Source organism: Aristolochia californica, unplaced genomic scaffold, assembly GCF_029961685.1.
Source record: "Aristolochia californica isolate CCGP_79_NKW_82.1479 unplaced genomic scaffold, dmAriCali1.0.hap1 SCAF_1, whole genome shotgun sequence".
In the NCBI taxonomy this organism is placed as follows: Eukaryota; Viridiplantae; Streptophyta; class Magnoliopsida; order Piperales; family Aristolochiaceae; genus Aristolochia; species Aristolochia californica.
In genome coordinates this window covers 49,556,853-49,562,931 of record NW_027181770.1, presented here as the reverse complement: position 1 = coordinate 49,562,931, position 6,079 = coordinate 49,556,853, and positions in this window count along the sequence as shown.

The following is a 6,079-nucleotide window of genomic DNA, read 5'->3' as shown; positions in this document are numbered from 1 at the left end:
GTTTGATTTTCCAAGAACAATCAGCCACCTCGTGGCTCTCAAAAAATTCTTCAAAAAAATCTCAAAACCAGGTAGATTTCTTCAAACAACTCGGTTAATGGAGAAACTTAGCCTAGAAACTAATTAATTAGATTTTTGAAATTCAATGGATAAAAAACCACTCATAATAGGCTCAAGAAAAATTTTCTTCATCAAGGAAATATTGTTCCCACAAAATTATAACCTCTTATGCAAAAAATCTCAACATAAACCGATTTTCAGCCAAGAATTTGCAAACCAACAAAACTGCCAAAGTAAACTTCTTCTAATCCGTGATGCAAAAATCTCAATAATTTCATACGATGAAGACAACAATAAAATCATCTCTGAACCATCTTCTAAAGATTTGAAAACCAAGAGCATGAAGTAATAATAACAAGAATAAAAAACTGATCTCACAAGGTTCAATCTTGCTTCACAAAGAGCCTTCTATGAATAACTTTGATCATAACTTTGTAGAACATTCTTTTGACGTGGGGATCCTAAATTTGATGCTTTGATACCATGTTGAATTTAGGACCCCATGATTGAAACCTCGAGCAAGATGAGAGAGGGAGAAGAAAAACAACAAAGAGAGAGATAGAGAGCTCGGGTAGAGAGGGATTCTTGACGAGTTGAGAAGAGAAGAGTTTGATTTAATCCTTTAACCAAGACCCCTATTTATACTATTTTTATTACATATTTAGAGATAAGATAGGATCCCTAATATCCCTAATTACATCAATCATGATTATCCAAATCTACATAAATCAAGAAAAGATAAATCGATTACATTAATCAAGGAAGATTGCCAAATCTTCCAACTCATGTGATAAGGATGCCAGCTCGTGTGATGACTCATCATGTCACCTCACGTGATCATAGTGGCTCCCACCTTGTAACAATAAGATCAAGCTCATATCACTCTGTACTTATTCTTAAGAGGAAATTATGGATTATCATCTTCATTGTATAAGTAGATGACTTTGTGAGAGGTGATGATAGGGAAGGATTATAAAAGTGAAAGAACACATTAAACAAAAATTTTCAGATAAAGATTAGGAACTTGAAATTTTTCTTGGTCATTGAAGTAGCGAGAAGTAAAAAAGGTATGGTTTTATGGATATCTTAGACAAGGTTCCTTGGAGCTAAATGTATGGATACTTGAATTTAGGTAAATCATGCTCTACATGATGAGAATAGCCCATTTGTTAAGGACAAAACCTGCTAAGGAAGGGTACTTGGAAAACTAATATATGCCCTTGTTACTAGACCGAACTTTTCTTTCTTTGTTGGACCAATGAGTCAATTCTTGGAAAACCCAAGGAAAGTTTACTTGAAGCAGTTTAAAGAATCCAAAAGTATTTAAAAGTGCCCCCAAAAAGGAATTATATTCAAGAAAAAATTGACACGTAAATCTTACTAGATATTCTAGTGCTAACTATGCAGGACCAAAGTTTGACCTTAGATTTACAAGTGGATTTTGCACTTTTGTTGGAAGAAAACTTGTATCCTAAAAAAGCAAGAAACAATCAGTTGTTGGTAGTGTTAGGAATTAGACACCCTAATTTAATACTATCGAGAACAATAATAATCACAGAAGAAAAAATAATCAAGCACGAGCACACAATATTTATACAGGTTCGCTTCAAGGTGAGACTACGTCCTGTCCTTCTAATGCTGCAATCATTCACTATGGTAAAGAAGAAGTTTACAAAAGAAAATCGCACACACCATTCTCTTTTTGTTTTTCTTTAACCTCTCTCACACCCAATTCATGATCATCAATCACCCTTACGATGGCTCCCCCAAATGCTAGGAGAAAACTAGGGCAACCGAAATGCAACTGTGAAATCCCTAACCTACTCTTAATGAAACAACAATCAATATATTGTGGACCATTCGGGGGCTCCGCCCTTGATCCCCCAACCCCTCGGTGACCTTACCACGAAGGTCGATTCGCATGCTAACTCTGCGTAAGGTGTTAATTAAACTTCACAACTTAACAATTAGATCAAGTGCAGAGGTTCGATACATAACCATGACACATACAACATGTGTGATGCTATGAGTAAAATCCACTCATGAAAAATTTGACTTTTTGATTAAAAAAAGGCCAGTTTTCCATGAGTGCACAAAACATGTTGAGGTTGACTGTTATTTCATTAGAGATGTTGTTGTGCATGGATTGATTTTCACACCTCATGCGCGAACACTTGAACAACTACGAGATATATTTACAAAAGCACTACCTATAAACATGTTTAGGGATTTTTATACCAAGTTGGAAATGTTTGATATATATGCTCCAACTTGAGGGGGAGCTTAGAAAGATAATATAATGTTTCTAGTGTTCCTTTCTTTCTAGATCCAATATGGATCTCTATTGTTGTAGACCACATAAAAAATTTCTGCCATTTAGTTTGACAAAAGCAATTGGACCTGATTGTCTATCTTTCTCACTTGACTTGTCATTATCAACCTCAAGAAACAATCTCACTATTATCAACCATAGGATACAATCTTAGTACCCCTAGACATGGTGTCCTACTTTTAGTAAAGAAATAGTTTTGCATTTCAAACTTACTTTCGACCTAAGCAAGTTTCTTAAACAAGCACCAACAATTACCTTAAAGGAAATCAATTTCTTGCACCAAAAAGGATGACACTATATATTTTACGCGTGGTATAGTTCAACACACGACGAGCAATATGAAGTAAATCATATAAAAAAATTAAATCAAGAATGAATCAACAATTTCCATATCAAAAAAGATTTCTTAGCAGATTATGTGGGTTATTAGGCATGAAAAAAATGCAAAAAAAAAAAAAAAAAAGATTTGGCATAGTTGAAAATGAATTTGGCATCGTCAAAAGTGAATTTAGTGTTGCTGAGAAATTTCAAATTTGAAATGTACCCCAACTTTGAAAATATACCTAATAGAAAAAAAGGCAGTTGGATTCAAGTCAAATCAACCTTGGTTGTACATATTTATTTATTTTTTAATTTTTTTTATAATTTACAACAATGTTGTTGACTTAATTATATTTATGATAATGCCACTATCTCCATTTTATCGTTAAAAACGGATAGAATAGGAAAAAAAATTCTCAAACGGGAATGCATAAGATAATAATTATATATAGAATATAAAAAAATTAGTTTTTAAGTCATTTATTGAGATTTGATGGTAAAATTAAAAACTCAGTGCACGGATTTAAGTCTACACTCTTTTCCTTTAAAAATATATCTTAATTTTAAAATATGCATTATTTTGAATCCGAGGTATATGCATATATTTTCAATGATACTGAATTTATTTTTAACAACTATAAATAATATTTACTGCATTTTTATGTCCGAAAATCTACTGAGGCAGATTTGATATGTTTATTGTTTGACGTTTTATACGAACCTAAAGGCTTTAGGTTATAAGGCTATATATAAAGGCTCTTTTACAAATTATGTCACACATGAAAATAATGAGTTGCGAGTCTTAAGTAAGGTGCAGTTGAGAAAATTACTTGAAAGAAAATTCGAAGCAAATGAAGTTAATTTAGAGGAGGTCAACAAAAATAAAATTTGAAGTTCATCTTCATCTTCATTTCATGCATCTACATGAACTTCATCTTCAAAATGGGAGTGTGGACGAGTTCATGTGTATTGGAAAACAGTTTCCAGTGTTAGTGCCCCCCAAATGAGAAAAATATGGAAAGTAAGAGAATTAGTAACTTGTAATAGTATACTTAATTAAAATATAATACTTAAACATTAAATTAGGTAAAACAAACATTATTACTACACGAATAACTAATTTAATGTATAACTAAAATATATTAATATACTAATTAGTTGAATTATATATTATATTAGTTAATGATTATTGTTTATTGTACATTAATATAGTAATTACGTGAGCAAATTAACTGTGCACATGATAAATTATAAAAAAATAACGTTTAAAATAACATAAACTAATATAATACATTTAGTTATTAATTTATTGATAATATATGGTATTCTTTAACATAAAAATGTCTAGATTAAACATGAAAAATCTATCAAATGCTATATTTAACACACTATATATTTTTACATATTATTAATTAATAATATATTTCCATTAAATTTAAAACCATTGATTTTATTAATTTAAAAAATGAGTTAATTAAACCAAGTGCTTGAGTTAAAAATATTTAAATTATCACTATTAAATCACTAATACAATAGAGTAATTAAAAAAAATATGATTAATAAATAAAAAAAGTATTTTATTAATAACATACGATGGATTTTTTACATGGTATTAATTAATAATATATTTTGACAAAATTAAAAATAATTAATTAATCAAATGCATACTTTAACTATATTTTATTTACTGGACTTAAATATCAAGTTTAATATAGAATTAAATTTAATGAAAATATTAAATAAATACATATACAACTTTATTAATAACCTAAAAGAAAGATTATTCAAATACCATGTTCGTGCCTTTAATATTAAAATCATCAAGTTAAAAGTTTAGTACATATGAACGACACATGTTCAAAAGCAATAAGATACAACCATCATTTATCATTCCAAATGGAAGTCACTATGGCATCTTGAAATTGTGCGGCTTTTGTGGATTCTAATGCATGCTTCTTCCGAAAGCTTGTTACTTGGCTACCCTCATCATCAAGACCATCGCTATCGTCATTGTCTGTATCATCCATTGCACCTAATTGGATCACATGACCGCCTCCACCGAGCTTGCCACCCGAATCATCATCTTCATCTTCATCTTCAAATAGATCATCATAACCCTCTCCACGTATATAATTATGAAATATGCAACAAGTAAGTACAATATTTGTTTGGAGGAGCGCCTTTCAACATTTGAAATCGAGCTTTTAAAGCACCAAAAGTTTGGTCAATAGTATTCCACAAAGATGAGTGTCTTCGATTGAAATCGACTTAGCCTTGTTTGAATTGGACTAAAAAAACCCTAATAAACCCTATACCATAAACCATAAAACCCTAAACCCTAAACTCCCTCAACCCTATCACCTCCTAAACTCTAAACCTTAAACCCTAATTCCAGACCCTAAACCCTAAACCCTATCACCCAATAAACTTAAACCCTAATTTTTTTTAAAAAAACCCTAATTCCAGAGCCTAAACCCTAAAAATACCATAAATCCTTGACCCTAAACCCTAATTACAGAACCCTTAAATACCGAGCACTAAATCCTAAAAAAAACCCTAACCCTAATCAAGAATTTAGGCCCTAAACCGTAACCCTAAATCCCACAATTATGCACAAATAACCCCAGATTAGGCACTAAAACTAAAATTAAATCAAATACAACACTAATATAATTAAAAAAAAATTAGGGTTTAGTCATTCTTTCTGAAATTTGGGGAAAACCGAATCTGAAGGGTGAAATCAAAGCCGAATGGGGAAATCGATGCCTAATCGAAGTAGAAATTAAGCAACCGATGCCCAAATGTCAAAATAAAAAAAATTGACATCGAAATGGGAGAAATCGAACGAAATCGGAAGGTATCTTGGGGGAAAAGAGAATAGCGAGAGAGAAAAGGGAGTGGGAAGCCGAAAGGGAGAAAAGAGGGAAAAGAGAGGGAGGCCGAGAGGGATAAGAGGGAGGGAGAAACGAGAGAGGGAAACCGAATAGCGAGTCTGAGAGAAGAGAGGGAGCAAAGACCTCGAGGGCATAGGGAGACGAGAGAGGAGGTGCAGGAGAGGGTGAAAAAAATGAAAAGGAGAAGGGACTGAGAGACTGAGGCCGGAGAGCGAGTCTGAGAGAAGAGGGGAGCAGAGATCTCGAGGGTGCATGGAGATGAGAGAGGGGGTGCGGGAGAGGGAGAGAAAAATGAAAATGAAAAGAGAGTGAGAGAAAAATGAAAATGAAAAGAGAGTGAGAGAAAAATGAAAATGAAAAGAGAGCGAGAGAGGGCGTGCAGGGAGAGAGAGGGGAAAAAAACATCACGGGTTCGAACCCCCACGTTGAATTCATCTAGATGATTGACAATTTTGGGCGGAAACCAGATTCC